Here is an 11,979-nt window from a genome sequence, read left to right as displayed (position 1 = left end):
GGAATTAAAAACCATAAGTTTGGCAAGTGGTCAACTAATTGGGAAGGATCATATCAAGTTCATAGGGTCTTGCTTTGGGAAGCATACCATTAAAGAAATTTGAATGGGTAAGTACACCCTAAGAAAATTAATGGTAGGTACATGAAGTCTTATTATCCAACTGTGTGGGAAACACAAGGAGTATAGTAAGTGCTAAACATGAAAACACTCAAATAATAAATAAAGAATTCATTTCATAAGGAGCTAAATACATGCAGCCATAGATTGGTCCAAAAGTCAGTACAATGTTTCAGTTGTTCCCTTATAATTGATTTTGTACTCTTAAGAGATGGGAACAACTGAATGGCTGTAGTCATCTCTTGCCTTCGATCAGCCAGTCCTTCGTTGGTGATTTGTAGCTTGGTGGCAGTTCTATCCAAAGCCAGGTTAACTGCTGATAACTCTTCCTCTAGTTGAGTTTTGTTCTCCAAAAGTTGGGCTCGAAATTGGAAGACATAGGAATATTGTTCTTTCAATTCAGAAACTTCAACATGTATCTAGGAAACAAATTCTTGGTCTATCAACAATTTCTCCTCTGCAGCTTTGGCAACATGGTAAATGTTGATATAAAAGTCAATGGTAGCTTCTGCCTGAGATAAATGACTTGAAATAGTCATATTGGATTGTTCAATAACCTTGCAGCACTGGAGGAAACCATTCTTGATAATAGGTCTTTGCAAGGCTTCAAATGAGATCCTCGAGAACAATGTCAGCAACTCTAAACCGACACCCAAATCCAATGAAGGTGAGGAAGTTCTACTGATGGTGGAAGAGCTCTCAAAAATTTCAAACAGAGAATCAGTCGGAACCAATGGCTCAGCTTCATTACTAGCTGTTGGAATGGTAGAAGGCATGTCTAAAAGGCTAGCTAGTCTAGCTTCAAAATTGTCTATCTCTTCCATTGACATTGTTGGTGCATAAAGGGCTCTAGTAGAAGGAAGAGATGGCTGCATAGGGATAGGAGAGGAGAATGAAGTGTCCCTAGTAGGTTTCATAGTCCTGGCCACCCGTAGGTCAAGAGAAGAGGGACTGGAGGTAGATAGGGATGGTGGACAAAGAATTGGTGAGCTACTAGTATCTTCTCTAAGAGAATCAGCTATCACTGGAGATGAAGTAATAATTGGGATTTTCTCAGGAGGGGAAGGAGCAGCAAGGATTATAGGGAGAATAAATTGGGCTAAGTTAAAGGTTAGAAGAGGAAGGTATGTAGTTACGTCGAAGGATAAGGATATAGGAATGCTTTGCCTCAAAAAAGGTGTGAAAAGTGTAGAACCAGGGAGTGGGAGTATTGCCTAAATGGGCTCTACACTTCGAGGCACTTTTATGCCAGTCTTCTTTTTCTTTTTTGAGGATGCTTCTAATAGTCTTTCAACTTTAGATAAAACTGAAGAAGTCCTTATCAAAGCAGAAGGTAGAGTAGTTGTTGCTGCAAAAGAAGAAATATGAAGCAATGTTAAGTTTCAGTATCAAAACTTGAGAAATGAAATTAAAGACACAAAAGGAAATTACGAGTTTCAGAAGTGGTAGCAAAGGTTGGAGAACTACGAAGGCTATAATGTTCAGCAATTTGTTGCCTCCTTGCAGTTTCTTTTTGGAGTGCATCAGCAGCAGCTACTTCATCCCTAAGCATTTGCTTTTGTCTCCTCTTCTTAGTCCTCTAGAATACAATGATTTGTTTGGAGTGTTCTGCTTCCACTGCTTTAGCAGATGCTTCATGAATGGGATCCCCAGTGAAATCAGATAGAGAGAATGTCATTTTATTTTTTTCTTTTTAATGGTGCCTCCTGCTCTTCCTCTGCGTCCTCTTCTTCCACGTGAACCTCAAGTACCTCCTCTTCAGGGTCAAGCAAGAGCTTTCTTTTCCTTTGTCGTTGTTGCTTGCTCTTGAGGAGATTTAAGGCTTGAACTCATTGAGAAGAGTCTCCCTGTGAGGCACCTACACCACCTACGCCAAAAAAAGAATTATAAGTAAAAGAAAAAACATCATAAAGAAGGAGAAAAGAAAAGAAGTAGCAGCGCATACTTTTCTTTGAAGCAGCTCGAGTGACTCTAGGAAGAGGTAAGGCAGCAAGAGCAGACTTTGTGTTAGCAAATGTAAGAGTTGGGGTAGCATAAGTAGTGGAGGAAGTAACAACTCCAGTCCCTTTGGACTTGGCTTGGGGTATATCAAGTACCATTAATAGATCTTGAGGAGAAATGGCCAAGTACACCTCCATATTAGCCATCCACCAATTTTGGTACCTTTTTCAATGTGTTGCTTTGAGAAATGAAGGGTAGGTATTTAAAGTCAATCAAGTCTTGGATGAACTTGGAAGTTGCCTCTTCTAATCTGGATCTTGGAACTTTCAGTTCTCTATTCACAAGGTTTGAATTGGACTGACTGCAGAGGGGGATAGGGATCCCTTAAGAGAGTCCAAATTGCCTAGCAAATTGGGCAGGGCAATAGGGCTCAGAGAGACACTTATAAGCCCTGGTGCTCATAGTGCCAATGAATAGCTCCCTCGGGATCAAAATAAAAGCCCACATACTTTGTGTTGAGGCCTAGAGCAGGATTTATCGTTCAAAAAGGTCCTCAACCAGGCTGGCCAATATTGGCTTCGAAGGAGTAGAAAAAGGTGTGAGAAGAAGGGACAGCTGGGAGTTGGTGAAAGAAAGAAAAGTAGAAGGCAAATTTGGAATGATAAAGAGAGACATTGGCTAGCTTCATGCCATAAGTGGTAGGGTTTGGTACTAAAAACCTTAGACACTTAGAATGCAAATCAATGAAGTATGCAAAAAGCTAGAGTTGGAGTATCCAAAATGGGCCTCCTTAGTTGGTATCCATAAGCTTTTCACAAAAGAGGGAACAACCTCTGTAGACATGGCGCAAGACATAAGGAGCTAAGGCCACCTGCTTATGCAAAACAAAGGCTTTGGCAAGAGGGGCAAACTCAGGCATAATCCTCTGAGAAGAAGTACATAAGATAAATTTGCAGAGCCAATATAATAAAAAGGAAAAGAATTCCCTATCAGTCATAAGGCCTTCCTTTTGGTTCTCAGTCTTAATAGAGTCACTATAGGATGAGTTTGGAAGGGGAAGAGAAAAAGGAATGCTGAGATCAGGGTAGTCTGAACCAAATGGAGTACCAATAGGGGATAATCCTAACAAATGGCAAATGTCAAGAGCAGTAGGAGCCATCATCCCACATCTAAATTGGAAGAAATTGAAAGCAGAATTCCAAAAACAAAGAGCAGCAGGTATTAAAAATGGGTCCTCCGAAATGGTGAACTTGGACAATTGAAGGGCATTGAAAAGGAAAAGTTCCTGAAGATCCAGTGTCCTAGCAAGGACGACTCGATCATACCATTCCTCCTATTCCGGTCTTACTGTGGGCCAGCAGCGATGGAGTCGGTTCACTCTCCAGTTTCCCCAATCAAGACCGCCTTCATAAATGAGACCATGATCCTCCAAACGCAGGTACAAAGCTGGAAGTTATTCCAGGACCTCTTTAAAAATAGGTCCAAGCATATATTCTTGTTGTTCATGGCGACGGGGAATGAAAATACGTCCATCAATAGCACTTTTCTCGCCAGCTTTGTATTTCTCACACTCGTCAGCAATGATCCTTTTTAAGGCTACGGATGGACTTACAAGCTCCACGACTGATATCTTCGAGGTAGAAGAAGCCATTGAGAGGAGTTTTCAGAAGACGAAGTTGAGAAAGAGGGTAAAGGAAACGAGAGGTCAATAGAGATGAAGGGTTTGTATGTTGGGCTAGCAAGTAAATTAAAAGCACGAAATGAAAGGGTTTTTAAACCTCTCTATCTGAAAAATGCCTAATTGTTTTAAATGAGTAGAATTCATAAAGAGGTACTGAAGGTACGGATACGAAAAGTTTCTCTCAATATTAATAATTTGGGAGGGAAACGTATCTCAAACACTTATATTGGCTTTGAAATCAAATATTTGGCGTCGAAGCCAAGCGTTGGCTCCAAAGTCAGATGACAAACATCCAGCTAGGGCTTCAAAATTAGGAAGTTGACTTCGGAGCACATTTCGTACCTAAGAGTACAAGAATACTTAGGTGTTTGTTTACTTCAAGGGGATTAAAGACCTGCTTTTAGGTTTCTTGGTGAAAGTAAAATCCTTCGAAGTAAAATTTGAAATACTCTGCAGTTAGAATTTGTATGTTCTAGACTTCGAAGTGACATAAAACCAATATTTGGTTAAGTAGTGAATGATACAAAGGGACTCACTCTTTTAAAGTAAAACAGGGCAATCCCTAAGGGAAGTTTCCATACTTTGAAAAATGTAGACTATTTTTTCAAAGCAAAATTAGTTAATTCGAAATTGTTGATTGTGTTAAACATATGATTGGAATGAGAAGACCTAAGGCAAAGATTGGCAATTACACTCCATATGTTAGGGAAATTCAAATTAGGTTTCCAGTGTTGCATTGGAAATGTTCAAATCCGGTTTCGAAGGACAACATCGATAAATTCGAAGCTCTGATTTTGTTTGCTTTGGGCGAATAGAATAAAATCAGACCATGTTGAATAAAGAAAGGAAAACTTAGCTTTATTAATATGAAAGTAATTACATCAGAAAGCCTTCTTGGCTACATATTCAATTTCATAAAAATAAGGAATAGAAAAAATAACAAGGTCATGAAATTTATTCCAACAGTGGTCAATGAATTTATGTTCTCCTTTTATTCTGTCCTCTATCTGCTCCAAACTAGGCTGTTGTAGCTGATATGCTCTTATTTGATAAAAAAGTCGTTCAACTTTTATTTCGAACTCTATTTCTTTTAATCCTTGTTCCATCTCATCTATATCTACATCATCCCAGTATGCAGAATCTTTATTTTTGAAGTCATTATATTCATCGATAAGGTTCTCTGCTTCATACTGGGTTTGAATTCAACAGGCAGAGATTTTGTCCAAAGATTTAGTGGTAGCTAAAGAAGTTTGGTACCAATGAAGAAGCAGTGGGAGATGATCCAAAAACATCTGAAGTTTTGCTTGAGCAATAGGGTTGAGGATATGACCCTGGGTCATGATGTCACAAGCCCATCGAAAGTTCTTGAGAGGAATATCACCCCCAAGAACATTGAAGGGCAAGTGAGAAAAGGCTGCAAGCAGAAGTTGAGTTTGATATCGCTCAAGTATAGTGGGGGGAGCTAGAGGTTGGTAAGAAGGAAGAAATTGATTCTCAAAAAGAGTAAGTCTTAGTTCTTCCATCCGATGAGGGCTTTGAGGAAGTGCAGGAGGATCCTCCCCAAAGGAAGAAGGGAACTGGGGGTTGTTTACGCATTCAAGCCAATCAGAAGAGCAAAATTTTTCCTTCTAGGCTAAGAATGATGGGCTGTACCCTTGGGCTTCCTCTGGATGACGAGTGGCTTGCATTATCTTCGTAGGCATGGAAGATGTGTACCATGCTATAAGTAAGTTGTCTTCCAAACTGCGTCAGCGATCGTGGATACATAGGGGTAAACCACCGAGCTCCGAGCAAAAGGAGGAAAAAACAAAGGGCCAATGAATTTGATGAATCAATGGTTAATTCACTCTCTTAGCTTGGATTCCTCAGGTTCTGGCCAACTTCCCCAGCCATAAGCTTTAGAAGAAGAAGAAGAAGAAACCACAACCTCATCCCAAGGAGAAAGTTTTGGGGTAGAAGAAGAGCTTCCAATATCTATTTTTGCAAAGTCTTGGGCTAAAGAATTATGAACAATAGGTTCGTGATCCAAAGGTCGATGATTTGCAAAAGCTTCCATGACTTGAATAAATGGAGATGGATAGGTGTGGCTAATAAATGCATGAAAATTCTTTCGAGGGTGAACATCGTTATCTAACAACTCCTCGTATGCTTGATCTATGCCGAAGAAGGTTTGTTTGGCCATGTGAACTGTATTAGTCTTTTTGAATGCTCAGATAGTGAGAAATGTTCAAGGTGTAGAAAAGAATTTAATGCAGTCGGTTGCAGTTCTAAGAAGATGCAAAACCCATGCACGTCCTAGGACGTGGGTAAAGTGCTTTGATCCACTAATATCACCATGTATTGCGTATATTAGTGCGGGGGGTAATGTTGGTTGTATAATTTGTATAAGCCAATCACAATTCAACACGTGGCATGAAAAGGGCAATTTGGGGAGCTAATATAAATTGCCAACTATAGTCAAACACGTGTCAATCCATACTGGTAATAATGGGTCTGCGTAGCATTGGAATGATTGAGGGATATAAGGTGATGTGGCCTAACGGTTACTCACAAGGTTCAAATTCAAAATCCAGAGGGAAGCCTAACTGCAAACATAACGTAGTGGGGTTGATTGTGAGAGAGCATGTACAGCAATCATGGAGGGACATTTCGACAGTTAGGAGCCCACTTCGACGGTTATCATTGAGAAGTATAAATAGCAGAAAAGGCCCCAGAAAGGAGGATCTAGACTCAGATCAAAAAACCAATTTTATTTACTTTGTTTTACCTTCCAGTTTTTACAGTTCTTTACATTTCTGTACTTCAAATTCCTATACTACACTTCATTCATAGGAGTAGTTTCAAATAGCTTGTTGCTATTGTAGACGTCCCCGAACGTCCTGGGAGGGAAATCCCGTTTTGTTTGTTTGGGCTCACTACAGTTCGGACTCAAAAGTCATGGTCCTGTATCTAATCTCGCAGAGTGCAATGCAAGACCGATGAATCATCAAAGAGTCCAAATCTGGCAAATCGTTTTGGAAAACAAATTTTTAGAAAGAAGTGCCAAACATGGACTGCTTTTCCAGATACAGAGTCGCCACCTAAATGTTTATTTTGGGAAAATTTAGGAAACCCTTACTCGTTTGCCTAAGGCCACGTGTCCGTCATTACCAAAGTTGTCTCGGCTCGGGAACTTGGGTACGATTGGGGAAGGTCACTTCGTGAGCACCCCCGCTCGCCCGATCAAAGATTGGCCTCTACTAACCATGATATTGAGTTTTGAAAACATTATGCATTCTTATTCCGGTTATTAGCCTAGATTTATTACGTGATGCGCACAGCATACAAGTATAAACTGAATCGCCTGAATTGGAACAACACATCTCATGTTTGTTTATTTTGGAAATGGTTTGATAATGCTACCCGCAAGTAGGCTAAGACGTGGATTTGCCGCCCTCAGGTGGGCTTAGAAAACGTGTTGGTTTGCCACTCTCAAGTGGGCTTAAAACTTACAGTTAATGCATTATTCCAATTCAGATAATCCAACCTTCACCTACAGGCATTCAGGTAGGTATATCACATAAGCACATAGCCTCATGGTAAGCATGCTATCATGGCAGTCACTCACACACATGCAAGGATGCTAAAGCATAAACACTTACCGAGTACTCCAAGCCAAAACAGAAGCTATGTTAGAAATCCGTGCATGATCCTAACTATGCTGAAATGCCTAATGCAACACATGCAGGAATGCAACTATAATAGGCTCGACTATTCTAAAGATGGCATGTGAAATGCTACAACTAACAAGTATTCAACTCGGAATTGAAATACAATGCAGTTAGTATGATGCGTCGAGCCCGGTGCATGCAATACAGATGAATGATGCAAACATGCAAGCATGAGTATGCTAATTGAAACATGCTATAATCTAACCATCATAAAGCTGGTAAATAAAAGGGAGAAAGACGTGGGGTTGGAAGACATACATCACACACACGCACACTTATTACAATTGTGCCCTCGCTCGGAGGGTCCGAATAAACAATACAGTCCGAATAAATAATTAACTACTCTAGCTAATAAAATATTACAAAACCCTAATTAATTAGCAAATTAACTAGGAAAGTGAATAAACTAGCATGCAAGCTATAAAATGGACTGCCTCAGCTCTTGTTCTGAATGACGGAAGATGCATGCATACTCGGGTCGCCTTGTCGGGAAATTCCATCACGACGCCTCGCCTCGCCTTTGTTTGCAATTGATCTCAAAAACTTGCACAAAGCTCCAGAAGGCTGAAACTCCACCTTGGGAAGGCCACCGACCAGTTATTAGCATGGGAGACCACTTGCCGACCACCCTTTGTGGTGGAGACCAAAGAGGGTGGTCGGCCTGCCAGAAAATCTGGTCAGCCGACCAGTTTCCACCTCTGGTTTCTGGTTTTTCTGCAACAAAGGTAAGAGAGAGAAAAGGCAATGTATTTTCAACATATGTGTGCACAGCCACTCTCCCCGTCATTGCACAAGCTCTAGGGAGTGTAGTCCTCGATCCTCGTGCCATCAATCACGCATCTCGATTCATAATGGCCGAGGAGTCGAATTGCACGACTCAATGGGACATGAATGCACATATAAACACAACAAGGCCTAAACTCCATCATGGGTAATCCGGAGTGTCGGCGACCGGAAATTGAGACACGTTTCGTCCCTTTGAGTACAAAATGCCCCTCGTTTCCCGTGTTTGGACTAACCCTACTCCAAACACAATGCAATAAGATGACATACACAATGCGACTAACGTGCAACCCTAAATGCAATGCAACCTAATCATGCTGGCATGCGAAGGATGATATGCACACATGCAACCTAGCATACGCAATGCTATGGACTAAAATGGCATACACAATGCACACGAGCTATATGGCATACACAATGCACACATACGAAGATGGACATACACAAAGGCATAATCAAAGCACACACAATGCGATGGTCAAACATGCAACAACATGAACCAAATGGCATACACAATGCAAGGTGGACTTAAACCAATATGAGTGGACCTCAGTCACATTCAAATCAGTGGCCATACGATGAAAATGAGACAACCGAAATACATGCAGACGTGCACGAATGCGAAGGACCGATCCTAAGGCATCAAATGCCACTCTACCAAAACATGGCAAGGGATGAAGTATGGCATACAAACACACATGACACAGCTCTAAAATGGCATAAAAGATGATCCCGAAACATGCGAACATTCCACACAATGCACACTAGATGGCTCGGGTACCGAAACTAGTAAAGCGGGTTACACTAGAGGTACACAAAGCAATGCACCAATGGCAAAACCAACCCCAAACAGACCATAGGCAGGTTTGAAACAGTGGGGAAATGGCCTAAAATGATGGCTCGGAATGCAAAGAAATGGAGCTCATTTAATGGTCAGTAAACGAGGCATACAAGCCCGACTCTCAAATGCATTTAAAGAGTACAAAACATGGGAATATGCCATTCATATAAGCTCTGAAATATGATGTATAATGGCCCCAAAATAAGAAAACATCTCAGTATATGCATGTAGTGGACCTCAAAACTCAAAGCTAAGCATGGACATTGAACTACAAGCATGCAAAACAAGTATCGTTCGACCATGAGACCCAAAAACAGTTTAAGGCATGGCCAAAAAGTGCTAAAATCAAGGGTCAACAAAGCATGCAAAGAAAGCTAGTGAACCATGAGTTGTGCTACAACCATATGAAGCATATGAGAGCTCACCAAAACAGCCAAAAACAGAAGTATGCCATGCCAAAATATGCCCAAAAACCCACTAAAACTCAGTCAATGCACGCAAAGAATGATAGGTTCCTTTGGAAGGCCATGCAAAGGGTTATTCTACACATGTATGATGGACACACAAAATGGAAAAACCACCTCTGGAAAGAGGTTATGAGGGTCCTAAAACCCACCAAAAAGGTCCTGAAATTAGTCTAGGAAGCATGCAAGTGAAAGCCCCTTTGAAAGGCCTTGAATAGGATTGTTCTACATATGCATAATAGACACTTTATATGGAAAAATGGGCTCTGGAAAGAGCCTATGCAGACCTTAAAACTCACCAAATAATGCTTGAAATAGGGCTTTGAAACATGCAAGTATGAGCCCCTTTGGAAGGCCAACAAAGCTAGTAAACAAATCAAGGGGTGAGAGGGTCACCCCTCTTTGATTTTAGGGCTCAAAAACACATGTTAGCCACTAAAAATCCTCTGTATTTCAGTGGCTAAAAGGCCAAACCAAGTCCAACACAAATGCTCTGATGCATAGCCCTAAACATGAGGAAATGAAGCATGCAAAGGGGGAGATGACCCCAAACAGAAAAAATGTCTTAAAAAAACATGTTTATAAGCTCAAAATTTTTTTTTTTTTCAGTTTATGACAAAACCCAGAAATGCTTGCAAATAAGGCTAAAGAATGAAGCAAAATAAAGCTACAAAGAGGGAAATGGTGACTTACCCTTGTAGCCCAACAATGCAGCAAGCTCTGGACCGAGAAAGTGAGCCCTCAACCTCTGAAAAACAGCTCCAAGGTACTTAGGATGGTAGTGGAGGTGTTGTGCTTGGAGGTGTAGTGCAAATGGGGCCAAGAACTTCAACCTTTGAAGCTAAATGAGAGAGATACAGAGAGATGTATATGCATGAGCCTTAAACAAAATTCTAAACCCTAGCAATGGAAGAGGGCCCTTCCCTTCATGGAGGAGAAGGTCTAAAGCTTCTCTAAGAAGCTTAAAACCAAGCTCAAACATCCACCATACACGTGTATGGAGGATGCATTCTGAGGCTTCCAGCTGGCACAACTGGCTTTAACTCAATGAGACAAAAAAGCAAAAAGATGGCCAACCAGTCTAGGTGGTCGGCCGACCACTCCCCCTGGTTGGCCGACCAGGGGTCAAAAGGGTCAAGAAGAAAAGGTGGACGGCCTACCCATATTGGTAGCCTCCCAGGTGAATGCAACTCAGTGGTATAGTGGGAGACCAGAAATTATGGCTCAAAGGTGAGGGAGACCAAGGGGTCAAAAGGGTAAACCATCAAAGGTGGTCGGCCTACCCATATTGGTGGTCTCCCAGGTGAATGCAACTCAGTGGTGGTATGGGAGACCAGAAATTATGGCCCAAAAGTGAGGGAGACCAGCTCTCTAACAAGAAAAATCGGGCGATTGGGGAAAGGTGGTCTCCAAGAAGAAAAGGTGGTCTCCTACTATACTACCACTTTTCTAACAATGAAACTAGGGTCCATTCCAAAAATGAACCCTAACCGATGCATAACGAGGGTTCGGGGGCCAAAATGCGCAGCCGGGAGCCCCGAAAACTGACTGTTAAGTGCCGGAAGTGGCGCGCGACCCCGAAGGTGGTCTCCTGGGCCACAGTGTCCCTCTAGGGAGAGGAAAGAAGGCGTATGCCAAAAACTGGAGCAAACGGACGTAGTTAAGCGGTTCCGAACTGAGGTGTGCCGCCGACGGCTTAAAAAATCGGAAACGGGTCACCAAACAGGAAAAGTGGTCTACGACCACGAAACGTAGCCTGCGGCCACTAAGAGATGGTCTATGAGACCTCTCCCTCCCTTCAGGAAGGAAAAAATAGAGAAAAGAGGACCTGGTTCGCAAATCGAGGCAAAGCACAACAGAGCCCCGAAGTCCGGAGGCAAGGCTCTCGGCCGAGACTTCGCAACCTTAGAACGAGCACAATATGCGTCATCACCGAGCGCTCAATCGGTGACATCTGAGTCTTAAGGTCGGTCAAAAATGGGGTGTCTACAGTTGCCCCTCTTTGACAGAACTCGAAGTTCAAACGTGACGGGAGTGAATGTCAAAGCCCAGAAACGACCCATTTTTGACAAGGCCGAAGACTTAGACAAACAGGCAAGATAACAAAGAAATGTGCCCGTAGGCAGGGGCAAAATGCAAGGGACATGCACAAAGCCGAACATAACTTATGATCATGCAAAGGAAACTGTAATGAAGCATATATACACAATAAATGCAACAATTTAAGCAAGCGAATAAAAACCAAACTACATTACATGCAGAAAGGATATAAAAAGATTATGCAATCTTAGCGAGCATGTACGATAGATACACAAAAGTGGACGAGGTGTGATAGATACACAGAGTGAGTAAGCATGTGCGATAGACACACAAAGCGAGTGTAGTGACAGATACACTAAAGTGAACATGTGATGGATACACAAAGCGTGCGCGTGATGGATA

This window comes from Camellia sinensis, chromosome 9, assembly GCF_055761805.1.
Source record: "Camellia sinensis isolate YWXY chromosome 9, ASM5576180v1, whole genome shotgun sequence".
In the NCBI taxonomy this organism is placed as follows: Eukaryota; Viridiplantae; Streptophyta; class Magnoliopsida; order Ericales; family Theaceae; genus Camellia; species Camellia sinensis.
The sequence above is the reverse complement of the archived record's forward strand: the minus strand, read 5'-3'. Positions refer to the sequence as shown.